Below are 11,031 nucleotides of genomic sequence, written 5' to 3'. Positions count from 1 at the left end.
TAGGTATCTAAGAGCAGAATGGTCGGTATAGACCACTGTTTTTGCTAGAACGAGATATGATCGAAATTTATTAAAAGCAAAGACAATAGCAAGGAGTTCTTTTTCAGTAGTTGTATAGTTCGTTTGTGCTCCTTGTAACGTCTTACTAGCATAATATATAGGTTGAAATCATTTTTCAATCCTTTGTCCTAAAACGGCTCCCATTGCAAAATCACTTGCATCGCACATTAGTTCAAATGGTAGATTCCAATTTGGTGTTATCATGATCGGCGCATTAGTGAGTTTATCTTTAAGAATATTAAAAGATTTGATACACTCATCTGAAAAGATGAATGGAGCATCCTTTTCTAGGAGTTTATTCATAGGAGTGGCAATTTTAGAAAAATCTTTTATGAAACGTCGGTAAAATCCGGCATGCCCTAGAAAGCTCCTAACTCCTCTAACATTGGTGGGGTGTGGAAGTTTAGCAATTACATCTACTTTAGCTCTATCCACTTCAATTCCTTCTTTTGAAATTTTATGTCCAAGAACGATGCCCTCTTTAATCATGAAATGGCATTTCTCCCAATTAAGTACTAGATTTGATTGTTCGCATCTAATAAGCATTCGTTCAAGATTAGCTAGACATGATTCAAATGTATCACCGAAGACTAAAAAGTCATCCATGAAAACTTCCATGCATTCTTCTATCATGTCGTGAAAAATCGCCATCATACACCTTTGAAAGGTTGAAGGGGCGTTACAAAGTCCAAATGGCATGCGTGTGTAAGCAAAAGTACCATAAGGGCACGTGAATGTGGTTTTCTCTTGATCTTCGGGTGCTATTGGAATTTGAAAATATCCGGAAAATCCATCTAGAAAACAATAGTAACTATTTCCGGCTAATATTTCCAACATTTGATCAATGAAAGGTAAGGGAAAGTGATCTTTTCTGGTGGCGTCATTTAATTTTCTATAATCAATACACACACGCCATCCTGTTACAGTTCTAGTAGGAATAAGCTCATTTTTTTCATTTGTAATGGCAGTCATGCCACCCTTCTTAGGCACGCATTGAACTGGGCTTACACATGGACTATCAGAAATTGGATAAATTAGACCTGCATCTAGCAGTTTAATAATCTCTTTCTTAACTACATCTTGCATATTAGGATTTAGTCTTCGTTGGCATTGCACATACGTTTTATGACCTTCTTCCATAAGGATTTTATGTGTGCAATACGAAGGACTTATTCCTTTAATATCATGAATCTTCCATGCAATGGCTGGTTTATGAGCTTTCAACACAGAAATGAGTTGTGATTTCTCATTTTCAGTAAGAGAAGACGATATTATTACAGGTAATTCAGATTCACCATGTAAATAAGCGTATTCCAAATGGTTTGGAAGTGGCTTTAACTCTAATTTCGGTGGTTCTTCTATCGATGATTTATATCGATATCTGTCTTCTTCTTTTAGCATTTGAATTTCTTCTGTTGTTGGTTCATATCCATTAGCTATAAGTGTAGCTAACATTTCAGCTTCATCAATTGGTTCATTACCTTCTCCTAAAGAACATTCTCCTATTCCTTGTAATTCTGGAAATTCTTCTAATAATTCTGCATGTGCATCTATAGTTTGAATATAATAACATGTATCATCTGCAGATTGTGGTTGTTGCATTGCTCTATCAACTGAAAAGGTAACACTCTCGTCCTCTATACTTAGGGTCAGTTTCTTACCGAATACGTCTATCATTGCTTTAGTCGTGTTTAAGAATGGTCTTCCTAATATGAGAGGAACTTGAGAATCTTCTTCCATGTCCAGAACAAAAAAATCTACTGGAAATACTAAAGTACCAACTTTAACTAGCATGTTCTCCATTATCCCTCTAGGATATTTTATTGATCGATCGGCTAGTTGTATACTTATTCTGGTTGGTTTCAATTCTCCAAGGTCTAGTTTAGCGTATAGTGAATATGGCATTAGATTTATACTAGCACCTAAGTCTGCCAATGCTTCTATTGAACTAAGACTACCCAGAAAATATGGAATTGTGAAACTTCCTGGATCAGATAATTTTTCTGGTATCTTATTCAACAGCACTGCTGAACAATTAGCATTCATGGTAACAGCCAAGAGTTCTTCCATTTTCTTTCTATTTGAGATTAGATCTTTCAAGAATTTAGCGTATCTAGGCATTCCTGAAATCACATCAATGAAAGGAAGATTTAGATTTATCTGTTTAAACATATCCAAGAATTTGGATTGCTCGGCTTCAAATTTCTCTTTCTTCATTTTACTCGGGTAAGGAAGTGGTGGTTGGTATTGTTTAACATAAGGTTTAGCCTTAACTGTGTTATTATCATTAACCTTCTCAACTACCGGTTCTTTTTCCTTATCTTGATCAGGTTGTGGTTCTTGTGGAGTAGGAATAGCTTCATCAGAAGTTACAGGTATTTCAGGTGGTTTAAGTGTTGTACCACTTCTTGTGGTAATAGCTTTAGCTGTTTCATTCCGGGGGTTAGTATTTGTATCACTAGGTAGACTTCCCGGTTTTCTTTCACCTATTAACCTTGCTAGGATACTTACTTCTTGTTCCAGATTTTGAATAGAAGCTTGTTGATTTCTAAATGCTTGAGCATTTTGTTCATTAGTTTGTTTCTGAGATGTGAAAAACTGCGTTTGAGTTTCAACTAGCTTCGTCATCATATCTTCTAAATTCGGCTTTTTATCATCGGTTTGTTGTGGTGGTTTGTTTTGAAAATTAGGTCTTTGCTGATTGTAAGTATTGTTGGATACTTGTTGATTGCTAGGACCTTGTTGGTTGTTGTATGGAATATTTCGGTTATAGTTCTGGTTTTGATTGTAAATCGGTCTTGGCGGTTGATAATTATTCTGATAATTATTTCCAGGCCTTTGGTTTATGTATGAAATATTCTCTCTTTGTTCCATTGTTAATTCAATACTGAGACAATCTTTTGTCAAATGTGGTCCTCCACACTGCTCACAACTAATTCGTATTGAGTGAATATCTTTAGTCATCTTTTCCATTCATCTCTCGACAGCATCTATCTTTGCGGAAATGGAATCTAAGTCATGGCTAGAATCGGCTCTAGCTGTTTTAGATGATCTAACGATATCTTTTTCTTGGTGCCACTCATGTGAGTGGGAAGCAGTGTTATCAATAATTTTGTAAGCATTAGTTTCGGTTTTCTTCATAATAGAACCACCAGCTGCTATATCTATGTCTTTCCTTGTAGTGATATCGCATCCTTGGTAGAATATTTGTACTATTTGACAGGTATCTAAACCATGTTGCGGACATCCTCTTAATAACTTCCCAAATCTTGTCCACGCCTCATATAGAGTTTCATTTGGCTTCTGTGTGAATGTAATAATTTCTCCTTGAAGTCTTACGGCTTTAGATGCAGGAAAGAATTGTTTAAGAAATTTTTCAACTAAAACGTCCCATGTATCAATCGCCCCTTCAGGTAACGATTCCAACCAATCTTTGGCTTCTCCCTTTAAAGTCCAGGGAAATAACATGAGATATATCTGTTCATCCTTCACTTCTCGGATTTTAAATAGTGTGCAGATCCTATTAAAGGTACGTAGATGTTCATTTGGATCTTCCTTCGGCGCACCACTAAATTGGCATTGATTAGTCACCATGTGTAGAATTTGTCCTTTGATTTCATAATCTGGCGCATTAATATCTGGATGAGTAATTGCGTGACCTTGGCCAGTGCGTTTAGCTCTCATTCGGTCTTCCATACTTAAAGGTTCTGTTACTTCCATAATTGAATTTGTTGAATCGGAATCACTAGAGGATTCTGATTTAATGGTTCGTTCCTCAACAATCTCTGTTTGAATGATTGGTGGTTCCGGAGGAAAATTTAATGGTTCAGGATCTATGAATCGTCCCTGAATATTCTCCGGATTCTCAATTGTGAGGTCGGGTTCAAAAAATGGATTATCGGAAATTTGAACTGGAGTACTTGGTCGACTGGATGACGATTCTAAAGAAAAATCAACGGCGGTAATATTTGCTAAATGTCTTGATCTAGTTACAGGTGGTGAACGTACAAAAGGTGATGAACGTCTTGCTCGGTGCATTCACTGAATATCCTATTAGTTTTTAAAAGGAAAGAAAAATTATAATAAGTTATCCAATCAATAGACTTTTCTGATTTTGCCCACGTTTCGAATAGCCAAAAGATGCAGCAGAGGGGCAGGATTCGTTTGGTCTTAATATAATTGAGGACTGTTTGGCTCTAATAACTCGGTCCACGTACAAATCCAACTATTACTACGAACCAGAAAATTTTGATGTCTATCAATTTAACCACTTAAAAATAAATTTTCGTAATTTTAAGAAATTTAGATAAGAAGTAGAATAAAAATCTATGTCCTAAAACTAGAATAGCGAGAAATAAGAAAGAAAAAGAGTGCGTCGAAAAAGGTCGAAAAAGAAAAATGGTTGAAAAATAAAAGGTGACGGAAAAATAAAAGAAACTTATAAAACTTAAAAACACTTGACTAACCTAACCTTATTACTACAACTAACTTAAAATTATAATCGCAAATTGAAATTACTAATTGGAATGATAATTGATACATAGGTAAAAGGTGTCTAAAAATATTAAAGCTTACAGGAAAAACTAAATCCCAAATGGAAATAACTTAAAAAGAAACTAAAACTTAAAAAGGCGTCACAAAATTCTAAAGCACCTAAATCTTAGTCTAAAGAAAAAGCACTTAAGGGATTTTACGGCAAAGCCTAAAAATCTAGAAGTAAAAATAACTATGGCAAAAACTATGTTTAAAACTAAATATGAGCTAAAAATACAAAAATTACGCTAAAACTATTAAAAAGGGACAAAATATAAAAATATACAAAAAGTTGTAAAAAGTATAATTTTTATAAAAATATTATTTTTATATTATTTATTTTATAAAACTATTAAATTTATAATTTATTTAAACTAATTTAACTAAATAATACAAATAATAAATAAACTAAACTAAATAATATAATATATAACCCTAATTAGGGTTTAAATATAATAATAATAATTATAATCCGTAATTAATGCAGTACGATGTCAAACTGTGGCGTGTCAGCAGGGCTCATGCGATCGCATGAGTCCTAAGTTACCCAGCCATGCGATCGCATGGGCTAGGGTTTCGGGCCAGTTACTGGGCTGCTACAGTACTGGACTCGAGTGTTTTTTTTTCTTTTTCTGATTTGTGTTTTATTTTTCTGTTTTATATATTTATATAATATATTTATATAAATTAAATAAAACTTATATTTTTATAAAATAAAGATAAAGAAACTTTTATGGAACTTAAATATTTAACAAACTCTTAAAAATATTTATATTTATATTTTTCTTTTTATATTTTAGAATATTTAAAACGTATTTTTACAAAAGCGTATTTTTTTATAAAAGTAAACTTAAAAATAAAAATCTTTTTTTTATATAGTGTTGCGCTTCTGGCTTTTAAGCTAGATTTGTCCCCGGCAGCGGCGCCAAAAATAACTTGATGTTATGCGATGTGTATATAAAATAGCTTTATATTTTAGCAGGAAATACTATTAAATACGATACAATTTTACACAAGATATTTATTTATTTAGAGAATGGATATACTTAAACCTTGCTACAACACTTATAGGCAGTGTACCTAATCGTACAGTAGTGTAGTTTTTAGTAAGTCCGGTTCGTTCCACAGGGAAAATCTTTAAACAAAGCTTAACGCTATATTAGTTTACTTTTATAAAAATACAAATATATATATAAGTAATATTATTATAAAGGGGGGTTTTTACCGTTTAATGACCGGTTTGTCGATTTTCAAACTTTAGTCGCAGTTAAAACCAAATGTAAAATAATAAATAAATACAAGACTTAATTTAAAGCGTAAAGTAAATAACGATAATGAAATTGCGAATAATAAAAGTGCGATAAAATAAACTTGCGATAATTAAAAAGTACGATAATTAAAAGTGCAATTAAATACAATAACAATAAAAATGCGATAATTAGAAGTGCAATTAAATATAAAATAAAGGAAATTAAATATGAAATAAAAGAATTATGCTTATTTAAACTTCCGTAACCATGATGTTTGACGTCTTGATTTTAGTTTTATGCCCATGGGTTAATTGTCCTTTGTCCTGGATTATTTAATATGTCCGTCTGGTTTTTGTCCATAACAGTCCATCAGTCATAAATATAAAGTGCGAGTGTCCTCGTCAAATTATCCTTATACCCGAAGTTAAATATTCCAACTAATTAGGGACTTAAACTGTAACAAGATTTTAATACTTTGTTTAATAATTACACCAGGATGTCGACTGAGTGTAACCCAAGGATTTAATATTTTGTTATCAATTATACCAAGTGTCCTTGTACATAATTTCACCCCTGTTTTAATTATTCTAGTGGCTATTAATCCATTCCCGTGTCCAGTTAAATGAGCGATTATTCGTACATATAAATACCCCGCCCATCGTGTCCGATCGAGTGTATATGGTAATTTATAGGGACGCCCAATTGTAAATCTTTATATTAACATTAACAAACTATCATTTAGTTAAACAAATATAAAGCCCATTAATAGCCCATAGTCTAATTTCCACAAGTGTCGTTCTTTTGTCCAAACCCCAATTATGGTACAAAGCCCAATTACCCAATTTTAGTAATTAGCCCAACATCATGATTACTTTGGATTAAATAAGCATAATAATAACTTAGCTACGAGACATTAAATTAAAAAGGTTGAACATAACTTACAATGATTAAAAATAGCGTAGCGTTACACGGACAGAATTTCGACTTACACTCTTACAACATTTGCTAACATACCCTTATTATTAGGATTTAAAATTAAAATTAAAATTAAAATATAAATTATATATATATATATATATATATATTTACGTATATATTGAGAGAGAGATAGATATATGTTTTTGCGTTCACCAAACTGCGAATTTATAGGAGATGTGGCCTGACTTTTCATGCCATGCGATCGCATGGACTTTCTTCTTCCTGGCCATGCGATCGCATGGCCAGCTGGGAGAGCTCTCATGTTGCTTGTTTCCTTGTGCCGACGTTTTATAAATATAATATAATATATATATTAATTTTAAGAATTAATTATATATTATATTATATTCATATGCATAGTTGACTTGTAATTTTTAGTCCGTTGCGTCGAGCGTTGAGAGTTGACTCTGGTCCCGGTTCCGGATTTTCGAACGTCCTTGCGTACAATTTAATATCTTGTACTTTGCGTTTTGAATCTTGTACTCTTGTAATTTTGAGACGTTTCTTATCAATAATTGGAACCTCATTGATTGTATTTTGTACTTTTGAGCTTTTTGGTCGTTTGCGTCTTCAATTCGTCGAATCTGTCTTTTGTCTTCACCTTTTATTATTTAAACGAATATCACTTGTAAATAGAACAGTTGCAACTAAAAGCTTGTCTTTCTTGAGGAATAATGCTATGAAATATATGTTCGTTTTTAGCATTATCATGAGTTCTTCCTAAGATGAGATAGAACTAGGTTCAATTCCTTCAAATCACGTTGAGGAGTACGAGAATAAAGAATATGGAAATGAGAGAAGTCGTACATCATTTATAGTACAACCATATTTTTTATATGAGTCTGAGATATCGATAAATCGACTTAAGTGTGAGACAGGATTATCGAAAGAAAAATCATGAAATTGACAGTTTGTATTAATAAGATTTATAATATAGGGTTTAATTTCAGTTACTTATGAAATTAAACTAATTTCACTAAGTTACTTTTGAAATTTTAAGTTATATATATATATATATATATATATATATATATATATATATATATATATATATATATATATATATATATAATATTTATTTTTAAGTTTTTATATTTTTAATTTTAATGGTTTTTTATAAAATATATAATTTTAAAATATTTTTTAACAAGTATTATTTTATTTTCTATAAAATATATATTTTTTATTTTTTAAATTATAATTATATATATATATATATATATATATATATATATATATATATATATATATATATATATATATATATATATATATATATATATATATATATATATTAGTTTTTTAAATATTATCTTATTATAATATTATAAAAGCATAAACTTTTGGTCGAACTATTCTACCAAAAGGGTCTATAATAATTTAAAAATACGAATCTTGATTAAAACGTCTTCGGAAGCTTTTAGGAAAAAACTTCTCCTGCAGCGGCGCTAGAAACTTTGTGTGCCTTCGGTCATCGTATTATTTTTGCTGTTTCCAAAAGAAGGAATGTCGACGGTCACACCACGACACAACGGTTAAGCCGTGAGGGCTGTTTGGTTTAGGTCTTTCACATTTATTATTTATAAGTGCACGGTGAGATGACCCGTCCTAATCCATAAGGACGAATACAATAACATATGATTACATCGTGAGGTAATTGACCTCTATATGATACATTTTACAAGGATTGCATTCGTTTTTAAAAGATAACCTTTCATTACATCGAAAGTTGACAGATATACATATCATTTCATAATATATCAAAACTATAGATGACTTAATCTATCATCTACTTAATAATGATCTTTACTGAACTCAACCACTTGAATGCAACGTTTTTTGAAATATATCATGAACGACTCCAAGTAATATCCTTAAAATGAGCTAATGCACAACGGAAGATTTCTTTAATACCCGAGAATAAACATGCTTAAAAGTGTCAACCAAAAGGTTGGTGAGTTCATTAGTTTATCATAATCGATCATTTCCATAATTTTAATAGACCACAAGATTTTCTTTTTATAAACATAATCCTCAAGCAGAATCCTCTCGTCTGCATTAAGGTAAAATCATTCATATGGTGAACACCTGGAAACCGACATTAACAAGATGCGTATAGAATATCCCCAAAACAGAATCCTCTCGTCTGTATAACAGAATCCTCTTGTCTGTATAAAAATCGAAGTACTAAAGCATCCATACCTCGGATGGGGTTTGTTAGGCCCATAGATCTATCTTTAGGATTCGCGTCAATTAGGGGTACTGTTCCCTAATTCTTAGGCTACCAAGCTAAAAAGGGGCATATTCGGCTTCGATCCATTCAACCATATAATGTAGTTTCGATTACTTGTGTCTATTTCGTAAAACATTTATAAAAGCGCATGTATTCTCAGTCCCAAAAATATATATTACAAAAGCATTTAAAAATGGAGTAATGAAACTCACAATACTGTATTTCGTAGTAACAATACATATGTCGTCATTGAACAAGTGCAAGGTTGGCCTTGGATTCACGAACCTAAATTAAGTATATATATATATATATATATATATATATATATATATATATATATATATATATATATATATATATATATATATATTGTATGTTGGTCAATATCTGATTAACAATTTATGTTAAACCGTAGTGTATCACAATCCTAATGCTCGAGACTAATATGCAAAAGTCAACAAAAGTCAACTCGACCAAAATGACTTCCAAGATCTATTCATGATTATTATATAACTTAAATATAGTCGTTTTATATATTTAAATATTTTTAACAGATTTTATTAGAGTAAAATATAATTCATTTATTAATAAATAAAATTTTTATAAAAAAATGCTTTTATATATCTTAAGTAATAAAATTTATAAAGTTCATTTAATATCATAAAAATAATATGATAGGTATTATTAATGTAATTATTTTACACGTAGAAAAATATCTTTGTATCACATATTTATTTGATAAAATAATATCGATAATAATAATAGTAAGTAAAAGTTGTATTATTTTGTAATAATGATTATTATTATTCTACTAATAATAATAACAATATTTATATTTACGAAAAATGGTATTATGATAAAATGATAATTGTTATTAATAATAATAATGAAATTTTATATTAACAATGATATTCCTATTAAAAATAATAATTTTTGTAAAAATGATAGTTTTAATATTAATAATACTTTTAATAATAATAGTGATAAAAATAATGAAAAACGATAATTTTATCTAAATCAATATCTTACGATATTTTAAATTTCATCATGATACCCATACTCATTATTTCCAAATCGATTCATTTAATAGCTTTTAATCGTCTTTTATATCGCGTTCATATTAATGATAATAATAGTAATCATAATAATTAGGTGTTACTAATATTAGTTTTAATTATAATAATACTAATTATAATAATATTATGATAATATTAATGATAATACTAATGACTATTTTAATGATAATAATAATAATAATACTAATTATAACTTTAACGATAATAACGATAGTAAAAGTAACAATTTTTAATGATAATACCTTTTATTGATAATGATAATAATAATAATAATAATAATAATAATAATAATAATAATAATAATAATAATAATAATAATAATAATAATAATAATAATAATAATAATAATTAGATAAAAACTATAATGACGATAATAACGACGATAATAATAATCATTTTTTTTAATAATAATACAAAAATTCAAATGACTATAACTTCTAATCCTTTCATCGAAACCATTCGATATATAAATGAAAAGTTCTTAATTTTTCGCTAGTTTTCCAAAGACATGCATATCTTATACCTTATCTCAACCGCATATGTAACTAGTGAAATGTCCCGTTCATATTGATTATAAACGTTCCATATTAATTGATTTCGTTGCGAGGTTTTGACCTCTATATGAGACGTTTTTCAAAGACTGCATTCATTTTTAAAACAACCATAACCTTTATTTTATCAATAAAGGTTTTAAAAACATTACGTAGATTATCAAATAATGATAATCTAAAATATACTGTTTACAGACGACCATTACATAATGGTTTACAATAGAAATATATTACATCGACATATGTTTCTTGAATGCAGTTTTTACACAATATCATACAAACATGGACTCCAAATCTTGTCCTTATTTTAGTATGCAACAGCGGAAGCTCTTAGTATTCACCTGAGAATA

General features: G+C 29.8%; 1 non-coding gene across 1 annotated transcript; it reads left to right on the top strand.

Moving 5' to 3' along the window:
• Positions 1–3,289: 3,289 nt before the first annotated feature.
• On the top strand, positions 3,290–3,396 carry LOC139903566 (small nucleolar RNA R71). Its single transcript, XR_011778377.1, has one exon. It is a non-coding gene; the product is annotated as a small nucleolar RNA R71 (small nucleolar RNA).
• The last annotated feature ends 7,635 nt before the right edge of the window (positions 3,397–11,031 follow it).

This window comes from Rutidosis leptorrhynchoides, chromosome 3 (assembly GCF_046630445.1).
Source record: "Rutidosis leptorrhynchoides isolate AG116_Rl617_1_P2 chromosome 3, CSIRO_AGI_Rlap_v1, whole genome shotgun sequence".
Taxonomy (NCBI): domain Eukaryota; kingdom Viridiplantae; phylum Streptophyta; class Magnoliopsida; order Asterales; family Asteraceae; genus Rutidosis; species Rutidosis leptorrhynchoides.
Note: the sequence above shows the minus strand (reverse complement) of the source record. Positions and strands in the feature narration are given on the sequence as shown.